The 15,729-nt window shown below is 45.4% G+C and overlaps 2 long non-coding RNA genes across 2 annotated transcripts; both read right to left on the bottom strand.

The window, feature by feature from the left end:
• Window positions 1-5,768: 5,768 nt before the first annotated feature.
• LOC131487710 (uncharacterized) lies at window positions 5,769-8,297 on the bottom strand. The gene is made up of 2 exons (XR_009249906.1): window positions 7,951-8,297; window positions 5,769-6,030 (listed from the first exon to the last, which is right to left on the bottom strand). It is a non-coding gene; the product is annotated as an uncharacterized LOC131487710 (long non-coding RNA).
• Window positions 8,298-13,471: 5,174 nt separating this feature from the next.
• Window positions 13,472-15,372, bottom strand: LOC131488748 (uncharacterized). Its single transcript, XR_009250281.1, has 3 exons — window positions 15,225-15,372; window positions 14,757-14,859; window positions 13,472-13,544 (listed from the first exon to the last, which is right to left on the bottom strand). It is a non-coding gene; the product is annotated as an uncharacterized LOC131488748 (long non-coding RNA).
• Between the last annotated feature and the right edge of the window lie 357 nt (window positions 15,373-15,729).

A 15,729-nucleotide genomic window follows, 5' to 3' on the forward strand; every position in this document is an offset into this window, starting at 1 on the left:
TTGTCGTCTTCATTGCATGGATGAAGAAACTGACATTTAGAATGTTTCAATAACTTGCCCTTAGTCACACAGTAAGAAGTGGATCCAGGATTTAAATCCAAGCATTCTGACCCTAGAACTATCCTAGGATCTCCTTTCCTTCAGTAGCCTCTGCCTTTTGTTCCTTGTAAGATCAGTTTGGCTGTAAAATCTTAGGACTTTTTTTTTTAAGATCTTGTCGCAGTACCCGGAACCTCTTGGGGGGACAAGGGATTGGATGCTTTTGGCCAGTGCCTGAGTGGACATCCTGAGCAAGCCTGACTTGGCCAGCATGTCCATTTCCTCTTTCCCACAAATCCCGTTAGCTCTTCCTGCAAGGTTTGTCTGGATTCGGGACTTCTCATCACCTCTTTTCCTACTGGTACAGTCCAGCCCACAGCCCCATTTTACCTGGGTCACTGCAGCAGCCTCTTAGCTGGCCTCCTTGCCTCCACTCTTCCCCACCATGGCCCTTTTTTCATAGCAGCTGGAGTGATCATTTGAAAATTAAAGCCAGATGATGGCAGTCTGTGCTTCGATACCCTTTGTGTTTGTTTTAAGAGCTGCCATAACAGAATACCACAGACTGCCTGGCGCACACAATAGATTTCTCTCCTCACAGTCGTGGAGGCTGGAAGTCCACGATCGGGGTGTTGGCAGTTTGGGTTTCTTCTTAAGCCTCTCTCCTCGACTTGTGGTCCTCACGTGGTCTTTTCTGTATCCCCAAGCATCTTTGGTATCTCTCTCTGTGTCCAAATTTCCTCTAGGACATCAGTCATCCTAGGTTAGGGCTCACTGTAATGGCCTCATGGCAGTTTCATCGTCTTCAAAATCCGTCTCCAGATACAGTCATATTATGAGATACGGGCAGTTAGGTCTTCAAGGTATTAATTGGAGGGGGGAGGATAGAAGTCATCCCGCTTATAACACCTTTTAACAATTTCCCAAACTTGGCATAGAATCCCAGGTCGATACTACATCCTCTAAGGGTCCGTGCGATCTGGGCCACGTCTCCAACTTTATGTCCCTCTGCTCTCCCCTGTGCTCAGTATACTCCGGTCACACTGGCCTCCTAGCTCCTCATCGCCACAACACATGCCCCTGACTTCAGGCCTTTGCACTTTCTACTTGTTTGCCTGGAACATTCCTTCATCCCCAGATATCTGCAAAGGCTTACTCTGCCTTTGTTCTCGGTTACTTTGCCCAGATATTACCTCCATGACAGTCTAGCTTCTTACTTTGCTTTTTTTTTTTTTTTCCTTTGGAACATTTATTACTGCCTGCCATTATCTTATGTTTATTGTTCAACTGTCTGTCTCCCCCAGCAGAATCTCAACTCCAAGAGGCAAAGGCTTCATTTGTTTTGTTCCCAGAAAAATCCCCAGGGCCTAGCTACAGCAATGCTACTCACAATATTGCACCAATAAATGTTTGAAGGAAAATGAAATGAAAGAAATGAATAAATGAAAGAAATGAAATAGCATGAAATTAATTGAATAAAAAGAAATTAAAAATGAAAGCCCTATGCAAGTAAGAAAGAAAATCCTTTTTCAGGTCACCATGACCTTTGTTCTTAATTCCAATCTTTGACCTAAGAGTTAACCGCTTATCTTCCAGAAGCTCAATAAGCATCCTAGAACATTTAGCAGAAAGTCTCTCCCAGGTTGTCAGCAACTGATCCCAAATGCAGGAACCTAGAAACTTGCAAAGATTTTCTCCCTACTCTCTTCTTTATCACCTGCAACCAATCAGCCTATGACTTTGACAGTAAAGTGCAGATGGCCCCTGGCTGACCATGATTCAACATAAGATTTTTTTCTTTTTCTTTTTAATATAACTTATTGTCAAATTGGCTTACATACAATACCCAGTGCTCATCCCAACAAGTGCCCTCCTCCATGCCCATCACCCATTTTCCCTCTCTCCAACCCCCAACCACTCTCAGTTTGTTCTCTGTATTTAATAGTCTCTTGTGGTTTGCCTCCCTCCCTCTCTGTTTGTAACTATTTTTTTTCCCCTTCCCTTCCCTCATGGTCTGTTGAGTTTCTCAAGATCCACATATGAGTGAAAACATATGATATCTGTCCTTCTCAGACTGACTCATTTCACTCAGCATAATACCCTCCAGTTTCATCCACATTGCTGCAAATGGCCAGATTTCATTCTTTCTCATTGCCAAGTAGTATTCCATTGTATATATAAACCACATCTTCTTTATCCATTCGGCAGTTGATGGACATTTAGGCTCTTTCCATAATTTGGCTATTGTTGAGAGTGCTGCTATAAACATTGGGGAACAAGTGCCCCTATGCATCAGCACTCCTGTATCCCAACACAAGATTTTTCAAACTGATGATGGTGTGAAAGTGATACGCATTTGGTAGAAACTGTACTTTGAATTTCCATCTTTTCCCTGGCTAGTAGTAAGTGTATGGTCCTCTCTGGGGCCGATGGGCAGGGCAGCCACCACTCCCAGTCAGCCCCGCGATCGCGAGGGTCAGCAATGATATGCTGACAACCAACTGTGGGCTAATGTAAGTGTTCTGAGCACATTTAAGGTGGGCTGGGCTAAGCTAGGATGTTTGGTAGGTAAGGTGAATTATGTGCATTGTTGACTTATGATATTTTCAACTCACAATGGGTGTATTGGGACTAACCCCATTGTTAAGTCAAGCAAGATCTATAATTGAGAAGCTGATATGCAAATGGATCCTTTTCAAAAAAAATATTTTTAATGTTTGTTTATTTTTGAGAGAGAGAGAGCAGGGAGGGGCAGAGAGAGAGAGGGAGACAGAGAATCCTAAGCAGGCTCCAGGCTCTGGGCCATCAGCACAGAATCTGACACGGGGCTCAAACTCACAAACTTCAAGATCATGACCCGAGCCGAAGTTGGATGCTTAACCGAGCCACCCAGGCGCCCCTGCAAATGGATCCTTTTATTGTGGGTAAAGACATTCAGATCATTTGAAGACAGAAAAATGGGGGAGATAATGTATAGAAAAACCCTGTACTCTTTAAAAGGAGGGCCCAGGGTAGTTCACTGCAATTCTGACTTGACCCATTTCTCTAGCTCTGGTGGCAGCTTCTGGAATTGCAGGCAAGGACAAGGAACTGGGAAGTAAAGGGAACCAACTGTTGTTTTTTTAAGCTTTTAATTTTCATTTCAGTGCAGTTAACATACAGTGTTATACCAATTTCAGGTGTCCAATATAATGATTCAACAATTCTATATATTGCACAGTGTTCATCATGATAAGTGAATTCTTAATTCCCTTCACCTATTTCACCCATTCACCCCTCCCCCCCCCCACCTTCCCTCTGGTATAAAGAAATAAAACAAAGGAACAAAGGAAAAAGGAGAGAGAGAGAGAGAGAGAGAGAGAGAGAGATGAACCAACTTTTTTTTTTATTCAATGACTATTTTAGTGGATTCAAGATATAGCTGCCTCCCCTTTGGGAAATCAAACCCTCATCTCCAGCAGAACAATATCTAGAGGCACCTTCTTTCTTCTGGTCCTGTAGATGCATTTGATGGAGAGCATCCCTTTGAAACCTCACAACAAACATCCAGGAAAGATGTCTCTTCTCTTGTTGACAAGGACACTAAGGTCCACAGATATGAAGTATTCACCGAAGTAAAAGGGGGCAGGATTTGAACCTAGGTCAGGTTGATTCTAAACCTTGTGATCTTCCCAATAGCGACCAAAGAGGATAAACCTTGCACGTTCAACCCATTTCACCCCACATTGAATTTCCCAAGTCTCTGGACTTTGAACTTTCCTGCCAGTTAGAGTCTCATTAATCCAACCATCTTCATTGATTGTCTCCTAGGTGCCAGGAGCTGTGCTTTGCCCAGTGGCTTCCAGCGAATGATGAGTGAACAATGATCATGATAAAATTTAAGTGGAGAGAAAGCAACTCCTACGGGGTGTCAGAGCTCTTTCTCAAATTGAGTTACTTTTTCGCTATTGAATAAATTGTAATTTGAAAAGCTGGTAAAGTGCCTTCTTTTGGTGAGCCAAGCCAATCAATATGTGCCATTTAAAATTCTCCTTTCTGTGTCTCTCCTTTTCAGACGGACTGGAGAAAATGGAAGCATTTGAGACCTGAGATGACTGGGCTGAATTTCTTAATGGAGTGATTTTTTTTTTTTTGGAAGTGATTTGTGTCTGAAGAATAGGCTGTCCAGGGCAAGCTAAGTGGACGGCTTTCCTGGAGAGAGGGGGAGACAGGACTTGCTCATGCCTGACCGCTGCTTAGGTGGGGGAGGGGGCACAGCCCCTGCAAGAATCTGCTTGGAGACCCATCCCATACAGCCATCATAGGTATTGATCAACCACAAAAGCAGATTTCCAGAATAGTAGGTACATATATAGGACATACATATCCACATGCAAAACTTGGACTCTCTCTCTGGCTCCAAAATCTTAAAGGGTGTTATTTCTAACCTGGTGGGAATATGAGTGACTTTTTTTTCCCCTTCCTGCTCCTCTGGAATGCCACATTTTCCCTCGGTAGACTTGTGTCACTTACAGTCAGTAGGTGTCATTCACTCTGTCTCCACATTCCCTCCACCCTCCCTGTCCCCTGTCGTTCCCTTCAAGGTGACAACGTAAAATAAAAACAAAAATAAAAAAGTCTCTCTCCCGCATCTCCTTTCCCCCTAACAGGGGTGAGAAAGCCTCTCTCTGCGGCCCATCCCCTTCCTTCCCGCACTTCGGCCACCTTCACAGCCTCCCTAAGAATGCTGGGGGGTCCGGAGCATGAAAGGAATGTCCCCTATCTTCACCCTGTGCCTGCCAGTCAGATTCCCCTAAGATGTTTCCCTTGGGAAGGAACTGCCCGCAGGCCCAAGGAGGACACAATGGCAGGAACCCGATGGCACCTGATAGCAAGGCCCAAATTCCTGTTCCTGAACTCCAGAGGAACAGGGAGCCTGAGTCAGGCAGCCAGGACCAGGGACCCAGAGGCTGACCTTTGAAGCACAGAGATTCGGGGACTCGCCAGTTTCTTCATTTGTCAAATGGAGAGAATCATGCCTTCCTTCTTCCCCACAGGTGCGTCATGAGGCTCATGTGACATAAGGGCCGCGGAGGTGTTCCAAAAGGTCGCAAGTGTTACAGGGTGATTCACCGTCCCCATTTCTCTCCGGTCTGTCTTCCCCCGCGCCTGCCCTAACTTGGGCCTTCACCGTCCGGCCCCATGACTGCGCTCTGGTCTCCAGTCTTCACACCGTCCACGCCTCAGTCCCAGCTGTGCTCTAACATCCTTCTAAAACCCACCCCGGCTAAGTGCATCCCGCTACGACACCTCCCGCCAGGGAAGCCGGTCAGGAGGATGGGCTGCCTTCCCGAAATCACAAAACAGCAAAAGGAAGATTATGCAGCTGGGCCTCATTGAGACGCGCGCCTTGGGGCAGAGCGTTTTCTCCAGCCGCTGGCAGAAGAGAAGGACGCACAGGCAGCGAGGAGGCAGAACCTCGGCCCACAGCCACAGGAACCGCATGCAGCCAGCAACCTGACGGAGCTTGGACGCTGATTTGTCCCCAGAGCCTCCGGAGGAGAGCCCTGCCTGGCCCAAACCGTGAGTTGGGCCTTGCGAGACCCTGAACAGAAGCCCCAGTTGACCCTACTTGAATCTCCGACCCACGGCGCTGTATAAATGGGTATCGTTTCAATCTGCTAAATGTTTAGTAATTCGGTATGCAAGGTCTTGGGTGAGGCTGCTTTAACAAAATACCACAGCATGGGTGGCTTAAACAACAGGAATTTATTTCCCATGGTTTTGGAAGGTGGGAAGTCCAAGATCAGGGTGCCAGCATGGTCACGTCCTGGTGATGACCCCCCCCCTCCTGGTTTGCAGATGGCCACCTTCTTGCTGTGACCTCACGTGGTGGAGAGAGATCGTCTCTCTGGCATCTCTTTTTATGGGGTGCTGGTCCCATTCGTGAGGGCTCCCAAAGGCCTCATCACCAAATGCCATCACACGCGGGACTGGGTTTCAACCTATGAGCTGTGGATACACAGATACAAACATTCAGTCTGTTACGTGCAGCAGTAGAAAATTAATACATTTGCTCTTTCAAGGCCTTAAGGGTTCTTCTCCAATCTCCATGTCACACATGAGCTCTGAGTGATTGTGGGGTTTGAATCTGGACCCAATCAACTTGCTGCCGAGTTACGTGGCATTCAGTTCCTCCATTTCCTCGTCTGTGTACTTAGGATAATTACAGAACTTCCTCATGAGGATTTTGGGAAGATTAAGTGAGTTAACCCAGCAGAGTACTTACTACAATATCCAACAAAAAGGAAATGCTGCATACGTTATTTTTTTCCTTTGTACTGTGATTACATTCTTTGCAGACATTCCCTTTAAGTCAAATGGGTTTATTTATTAACCTGGGGAAAATACACTTTTCTTGGCTTTCACCATATCTCCTTCTCTTACTCTACCCCTCAATACCCATCCTTCCAGGTCTTTCTCTGATTCCTCCCTCCTCCATGAAGCCTACCCTGACCGTTCCAGCTCATGGTAGTCTGTCCTCTATACTAACTTCTAGAATACCAGAGGCTGGTGCAAATCCTTAGACTGTCTCTTACCTAATCACTTTAAATGATTTTTTTACTATAATAGAAAAATGTCTGTCTTTTGGAGATAAGAGGGGAAATCTACAAAAGTTCAAGGCAGGAAATAAGTCACCTGCTGCCATGGTTAATAACATTTCCTTCCCGTCTTCCTGTTTTTGTTGATTGTGTATATATAAACACATATATATACAGTTACCTTTGTGACAATAAATCTCTGCCCCAGCCCACCCAGGGCATCCATCTGCCAGAGGAGAGATTAGGATTTGTTCACAGAAGGAATTCAGAGAGGAAAAGTACAATATGGCATTCAACTTTAATCATGCAAAATAGGATCATGCTGGAAACCAGGGCATTTAAGAGCTGTTTTAGCCAAGGTTCCTGCATTAGTCTCATATGGCTGATATAACAAATTACCACACATTTAGTGGCTTAAAACAACACAGATTTATTCTCCGACAGTTCCAGATGTCAGAAGTGTGAAATGAGTCTTATGGGGCACAAAGTGTTGTTAGGGTCCCTTCTGGAGACTCCAGGGGAGGCTGATCCTTTCCTTTTCTAGCTTCTAGACTAGCCCGCATTCCTTGGCTCATGGCTACATCTCTCTAATCTCTGCTTCCAACCTGACATCACCTTCTCCTGACTTTGACCCTCCTGTCTCCCTCTCTTAGGGATCCCTGTGATCACATTGGGCTCACCTGGATAATCCAGGATAATTTCCCCATCTTAACACATTTAACTTAAGCGTATTTGCAAATCCATTTTACTATGAAAGGTAACACAGTCATAGGTTCCGGGGATTAGAACATAGACCTCTTTTGGGGCCACTATTCTGTTTACCACTTTACCCTAGAGAATGGAGCCTGCAGCAGGGATTAGGTGCTGCCAGTCTTATTGTGCTGTATAAGCCTAGGGCAGTAAGAGTGAGGAAAAAGGGGAGGAAAGGAGCAGATTGCAAAGCAATGCAAGGCGGTGATTACTGAGCCGACCGTGTCTCAGGATGAGCTGAGAAAAGCAGGTTGTCAACAAGAGAATTGTTCAGCCACGTGGAAGTCTCCAGGCACATTATATGGAGAAACTGTCTCTGGGAGCAGTCCGTTCAGAAGAGGGATGAGGCAGAATGTATCTGCCAGTTTCCTTCCCTTCTCTTATTTCCCATCGATCAAAGTCTGCCCCATGTGGCATTAATCTCAGCACATTTCTGAGTGGCATCATTTGGGTCCCTTTGAGAATTATTTGGAAAGCCAGATCCTATACCCTTTGCTGTGATGCTGTATCTGAGTCTGGAAGTGATGGGAGGAACCAGAGACACTGGTTATGCGTTTTATCACTCTCAGGAGGAACTTACAGAGAGGCATGATGACCAAGAGAGGGCAATCAGCTTGGGGCCCAAGTTGCAGGTGAAGCCAGCAGAATCTGATAAAGCAGGTGAATTCAGGAGGGTCTGAGGAAGTACCGAAGGCGTATCCAGCACATTCCAGCCCTGAAATCCCCTCAGGTCCGTCATCCATTCCCGTTACATACTCTTCCATAATATATGAGGCGTGGAGTTGTTTTCTGAGAACCAGATGCCCTCATTCCTCCCTGAGAGGGCAGGTAAAAATGTAGTCACAGAATGCCTTCATGGTCAAGCCTAAATTTCCAGTAAAACCAGAAAGCGAGATTAAGAGAACAAGTGACATTCTCCACTGTGCTTGTCCCAAGGCCATAGTGACACCCCTCACCTCCACCCGCTCTCACACTCCGCCCACGCCTCTCCTCGCCTACACTTCTGGAGCTTGGTATGCCACATCTGGTTAAATGGGAGAAGATGATTGGAGATCAGAATTTATGATCTTCTCTCCAGGGAGCCTTCCCTGGTGTGGCAGCTCCAATCTGGAAATTGGCTCTGTGATGTGTCATAAAATAAGTTAGGACATCCCTTGCGTGTCACTGTGTAGGGTGAGGCGGTAAGAGGTACGGGGCCTTCGCATCAGGTGCTACCTTTTCAGTTCAATTGTTAACAACAGTTTCAATCATGCTTCCCTGTTGCTTAACGGCACAGGACCCAAACAACTCTGCAACCACGAATTATCAGCGGGTATGCAGGGGCCCCCGTGAGGAGCCATGGGTGTTTCGGGGGGAGCCTAAGGCTGGGCAGCTGAGAGGGGAGCAGTTATTAAAATAAAATTAATTTAGCCATAGGTACCATTTACTGAGCACCTGTGTGCCAGGAGCCATACGAGGCCTTCCTCCCAAATAATTGATAGGAAAAACCGCATCGAAGTAACCACAGGATCTAAGAGAAAAATTGCCTGCACTCCAGTCACCTAATTAAATCAATATTTTTATTTTTGCCCCCACACATATATAGTGCTTCTTATTCATTACCACATCATAGACACCACTTAGGATATTAATTTCCACAATTTCGCTTTAATTTTGATCATAAATAATATTTCTACTTTGTGAAAATCACGGTTTATCTCTTTCTCCTGACTTTCTCCCCCCCGCCCCTGACATTGTAACCAGGATTAACGGCCTGAAAATATCTCCTACGTCTTTCTCCGTGTTCTTTTAGAATAGCCATGGTGAGGGGCGCCTGGGTGGCTCAGTCGGTTAAGTGTCCGACTTTGGCTCAGGCCATGATCTTGCAGTTCGTGAGTTCGAGCTCCACGTTGGGCTCTGTGCTGACAGCTCAGAACCTGCTTCCGATTCTGTGTCTCCCTCTTCTCTCTGCCCCTCCCCCAGCTCAAACATAAATAAACATTAAAAAAATAGTAAAGTGAAATAGCCATAGTGATAAGAACAGCAAAGATCCACTGAATGCTTATTACCAGGGAGGTATTGTTTTTACCGTGTTTTGCTGTGCACCTGCTGCAGCTCCTATGACCCTCCCTGTCGCTGTATGACGGAAGCCCCAGTGTCCTCCTCCGTTAACACATGAAGAAACCGAGGCCCAACATATGCAAAATATTCAAAACTATGAACACACACATAGACATAAACCAAGGAAGTCTTCTTGCTTATTGAAAGAAGATCCAGAGAAAAAGGGGAGCATACGGTGTCTCACTGCAGTGGCTTATCAAAGACCGTATATCACTGTCGCCTCTCCAGGTCAATAGATCCAGCTCTAACTCATTTTTTAGGCGCAACACAATGCCACACTGTATGAATGTACCATCATTTATTGGCCCTATTGATAGGCACTTATGTCGTTTCCTTTTTTTTTGGCCACTACAAACAGTGTAGCCATAAATAACCCAGAATATAAATCCTTATGGACTAGTGTTTTTATTTCTCTAAGATAGAGTCTATGGACATTAGTGCCAAATCTGGACTCCTCCATATGAAATGACAGGCACAGCCATGAGCTGACCCAAAGCATCAGACTCTCGAAATAGTGTGATCTCCACCGAGGCCAGGGAGAGCAGGTATACCATTTATGTGGCCAAAGGGATAATAGCCAAAGAAGACACACAGCCCAGGAGGCCCTGAGCTGGCCCAAGAGGGGGCCAGTCAGGGCCCAGGCTCCCCATGTGCCCCAGGCAAGTCACAACTTCCTGAGCATGCGCACAGAGCTCGAGCAGTCATCCTGTCCTGAGTACCAGGCCTCCACCTGCTAGTCACAGAGGGCTCATTCCAAAGAAAGAAAGGAGAAAAAAACAGCGAAACCATTCCTCTCTCCCTTCTGCTTCCCTGGGAGCCCTGGTTGTGTGCGGGGGGGGCCCCACATTCAACTTTGTACCAGATACTACTTACTGACTTACAGTTGTGTCACTGGGTGGGGGTAACATCGTGGTGGGGGAAAAATGGAATAAAAGATAAGAGACAAACGATAGGCGACAAATAGCGATTGGAGTGAGAGAATAGACACTGTTGACCTGCCTAGGGGCAGGGAAGAACATTTAAATACAATTTACAATAGTCTGATATTTAAAAAAACAGATGTTTATATTCAAGTCAGAAAGCATCAAGTAACAATAAATTTTAGAAACTGAGTACAGTCACTTAAAGGATTCTTTTTCTTACATGACAAAAAGCCCAGAGGTAGGCAGCTGCTGGGTCAACAGCTTGACACGTCAAGTCCATTGTCATAGTGTGGTTTCTGGGTCAAAGGGAAGACGCATTAGTAATTTTGCTAAATGTTCCCAGATTCTCCTATATAGGGATCCTACCATTTAAAATAGAAACTATATCATAGATGAAAGATAAATATTCCTAACAGATAAAGAGCTTCTAAACATTGAGAACAAAAGCACCAGAACCCTGCAGAAAAATGGGCAGAGTATATTAATGGTTTGTGGGGGGAAGGGATGTGCATGACCCCTAAATATATGGGAGGAGGCTCAGCTTGCTCAGAATATGAAAAATGCAGGTTAAAACTATACGAGATATCATTTCCTTCCTATCAGATTGGCAAAAACCCAAGGCCTGACACTATGTTCCTTTAATAAAACTCCCAGAAACAGGTTCTCGTACGTTGCTGAAATACAAAAGGATACAACCCCTTGGAGGAGAATTTGGACCATCTAGAGAAATTACACATTCGCCTACCTTTTAACATAGCAATTCCACTTTTGGGATCTAGCTCAAAAATACACTGGTAAAAATATAAAATGAGATAGCACAAGGATATCCACTGCCAATAATTGTGATAGTGTAAGAATGGAAACAACCCAGATGTCCATGAATACCTATGGTGCATTCATACAACTGAATAGTATAAAACTGTAAAAATAAATAAGAAGGATCTCTATATACTTCTGTGAAATCATTTCCAGGATATATTGTTAAGAAAGGCAAGTTATAGAACGGTATTTATGATATGCTATCTTTTGTGTAGGAAAGGGGGTATATGAATATAGAAACATATTTGCTTATCTTTTTTTAAAAATTTTTTTTTTCAACGTTTTTTATTTATTTTTGGGACAGAGAGAGACAGAGCATGAACGGGGGAGGGGCAGAGAGAGAGGGAGACACAGAATCGTAAACAGGCTCCAGGCTCCGAGCCGTCAGCCCAGAGCCCGACGCGGGGCTCGAACTCACGGACCGCGAGATCGTGACCTGGCTGAAGTCGGACGCTTAACCGACTGCGCCATCCAGGCGCCCCAACATATTTGCTTATCTTATCCATAGGTAATAATGGAAGGATAAACCAAAAACCAGTAAGAATGCGGACCTATAAGGAGAGAGAAGGAACCAGATAGGAGGGCAGGGATGGCACCTAGACTTAACTGCACAGAATTTGTTGTGTAATTTTGACTTTGGAGCTGTGTAAATGTTTTAATTCGAAAGTAAAATTAAGTAGGAGCGCCTGGGTGGCTCAGTCGGTTAAGCGTCTGACTCCTGATCTCAGCTCAGGCCATGATCTTACAGTTGGTAACATGGAGCCCCGTGTTGGGCTCTGCTTGGGATTCTCTCTCTCCCTCTCTCTCTCTCTCGAAATAAATAACTACTGTTTTAGAAATGTTTTAATGTTTATTTTTATGTTTGAGAGTGCTCGAGTGTGGGAGGGGCAGAGAGAGGGGGACAGAGGATCTGAAGGGGGCTCTGTGCTGACAGCAGCGAGCCCGATGTGGGCTGGAACCCACGAATCACGAGATCATGGCCTGAGGCGAAGTCGGATGCTTAACCAACTGAGCTACCCAGGCGCCCCAATAAATACATATTTTTAAAAACAAAAGTCGTTAAAAGTAAAATTAAGATGAAGGGAAGATTTATGGAAGTTGGGGAAATGGAAACGATAATAATTGTATATTGGTTTGGTGGTGTAGGCACCCAAAGAAGAGTTATTGCAAATGACTCTGGAAAGCTGTATTTCAGCAGTATATCCTTAATGGGATCTATCCTAAGGACTAAAAAGAACCATGAGGAAATCTTAAAATGTATTCAGTGGTATGTAGATTCGATTATTTCTTTTTTTTTTTTAATTTTTTAATGTTTATTTATTTTTGAGAGAGAGACAGAGCATGAGTTGGGGAGGAGCAGAGAGAGAGGGAGACACAGAATCCGAAGCAGGCTCTAGGATCTGAGCTGTCAGCACAGAGCCCGACGCGGGGCTCGAACCCACAAACTGTGAGATTGTGGCCTGAGCCGAAGTCAGACGCCCAACCGACTGAGCCACCCAGGCGCCCCCTAGGTTAGATTATTTCTATGGTGATAAACAACCCCTAGTCTTGGTGGCTTTTCAATCATAAAAGTTTCTTTTCCCCTCACACTACATGTTTATCGTATGTTAGCTATAGCTCCGATCTGTGTCCTCTTTCCTCCGTGACCCAAGTCGGGCGGTAGCATCTGTGGAATATTTGCCACTCATTGAGGCGGAAGGAAAAGATACTCGGGCTCTTAAAACCTCCTCCTGGAAGTGACCGTCACTCTTCTTTCATCTGGTCTTATTGGCCAAAGAAAGTCACACGCTCTGAGTTCAAAAAATCAGGGCTGTGTATTCCTCTGTCAGCAAGAAGCATTGCAGAGACTGGGACCACATGTAAGTGAAGATTAATATGGTCCTGACACGGGGAGCGGGGTGATTAGTATTTTTATTTTGAAACTACCACATTCGTCCTGTAGGATCAGCAAATAAGCATGTTCCTTAATGTCACTGCAAACCAAGATTTTCAGCACAACAGACTCAGGTATAAACCCAAGTAAGACCCTGTAATCTTCCATTTTAATTAGAAATACCAATATGAACTCCTAGTTTACTTCCAAAAGAGAGAGAAATATCCTCGCTGCCCAAAGAAAAGTTTTTGAGGCAATGACAACGTTGCAGCAATGAATACATCTAATGCTTCAATTGTGCTCTAAGTACCCATTTCCTTTTGAAAGAAACCAGGGTATGCCTGACCTAGTCTATGTGCACCCCAGACCTGCTCCATCCGGCTTATCCCCTTCACTCCAGGCCTCTGTCATTCGCCTTGCTTCCTGACCAGAGCTCGCCTGCGTCGCCTACTGCTACTTCTGTGATTGCAAAGACATGGTCACTGGCTTTGCTACCGTGGCCACCAGAGTGAGGAGAACCCTTTGCAGCCCTGGCTGGGACAGAGACAATGATGCACGTACACATTGCCTGAGTTGGACCCATAGAAGTTACGGCTTCCCTGTCAGCTGTTTGGAGGGGCCAGTTAGCACCACCTGGACGTCTCAGGGTATAACACCACTTTGCACAAATGCCAAGCGAATATATGCGGTAAGAGGGAAACGCTAGATACGTTGTTCGCCCTTCTTTTTCCTGGTGGGTTGATCAGAATCACAGCAGTTTCTCGTGCTGTCCGGTGACACCAAGTGGTTTTGGCTTTTGCAAGGCTCAGGCCGGCTCGGTAATTACCCTCCGTGATTACTCTCCCTCCTTGCCTGCTGCTCTCCCGTTTTTCTCCCTCTCTTGCTTTCCTGGGACTGCGCACCCCAATGAATTGTTAGAGCGTGAGTGTACCACATTCTATTTCTAGCAAAATTAAGGCAAAATTAAGGCTAAGGCAGCTGTTACCAGAAGCGACCCTTAAGAAGCAGACTCTCAGGACGGGATTTTGTGCTGGCGTGTCCCCCGCCGACTGGATGTAATAAGTCACCCATTGCTATTGGTTAGTGAAGCCCTGATGAGTGATACTGCAATTGCTAAAGCTGTCACCTGAGGTTAATTGTGATCAGGTGAGGTTTTCAATTATCAGGTGGCTGCTGAACTTAATTAATAAGGGCTGATAATAATTATAAAGGCTGGCACGAGAAACTGCTTTTGAGGGCATCGGAAACTTTAAAAAAGAAACGAAAAATTCTGGATGGTTCATCGCCACCTTATGGTGCACTGCGGAAGCCAGAGGGCCTATATGGCAACCTTAAAGTTTTCATCTTCTACCGCCCAAGGGCAGACTATGCATAAACGTCAGATCCAGGGTCTGATTATAAAGGCTCGGAATTGTACAGGCCGCACAAAGTATGCTAAATGTGCAGCCGTGATAAATTTCCTGTGTTAAAGCCAGAGCCAGATAGAAAAAGAATGGGGTTCAGGACCAGACACCGGGGGCTCGGGGTGGGGAACCCTGGTTGGGTGAGCTTGAGAGTCTTCAGTCTCAACATTGCTCAGAATTACCCTGGCTGGAAAAAGTAGCCCCATCCCCTTTATCAGAGGAGAACAGACTCCCCTTTTCTGTATACCGGAATAACCCACGACCTTACCCGCAGCAAGTGCCTCACAGAATGAAGCTTGGTCTTCTTAAGATCCTCTTCTACTCAACTTGTTGTTCATAGGCTGATAGCCAGGGTCAGATCTCCACACAGCCTGAATGAGGAAGTATAATCCCCACCCCAGGGAAAATTACCTACACCCAAAATCAATTCCACGAACTGGCTGAGTTGTACCAGCAGGGATCAGGAAACATATGTGCAGGTGGATCTTTGGGATATTAGATATGCAGAAGAGGCAGAATACAGGACTAACGATATGAAGTCACACACCTATCACTCGGGACCCAAAGTTTTGACAAGGGTATTTGGAGCCAGTCTAGTTACCTAGAAACTTGGCTCCTTGATACTTGGACATGGGAATGACCTACAGTAAATGAGGTAATGATGTCAGAACTGCTTTGGCAGAATATTAAAGGAGACAAAAGATTCAGGAAAATACTAATGGTAGAATGGACTTACCACATAAGACCTGAAAACCTATCACCTGACTCTGTACTTCTGGAGGACACAGACAATGGTTCGCTCAGTAGAGCAATAGAGATCTCCCTTGTGAGAGGTCCACCGGCATCTTTGAAGGCCAGTTGACAATGGAAGATGTTACCGTGGAACTAGGGTTTCTAATTCCAGTAGGAACAGGGGGATTCTGGAATGGCAAAAGCCACGTGGCAGCACTTAACATCAGAGGCAAGAGGCATTATTACTATAATTGACAGGAAGGCCAGAGTGGCATTCAGCGTGCCTTGACCTACAGGGCATTGGCTAACAGATCATGGTGTTCCTAGTGGTGAGGCAGATGAACCAGAGTGTTTCTCAAGTTTTTTTAATGAGGAAGTACGGAGCACTGGAAAGCAGAAGGCTAATTTCAGCAGCCACAATGGAAAATACCTGTCCCTGACTCAGTCCCCACCAGTCACGTCCACAAACCCGTAAGCCATAGGAGGGGGGATTGGATCCCCCTGAAGAA

Source organism: Neofelis nebulosa, chromosome 10 (assembly GCF_028018385.1).
Source record: "Neofelis nebulosa isolate mNeoNeb1 chromosome 10, mNeoNeb1.pri, whole genome shotgun sequence".
NCBI lineage: Eukaryota > Metazoa > Chordata > Mammalia > Carnivora > Felidae > Neofelis > Neofelis nebulosa.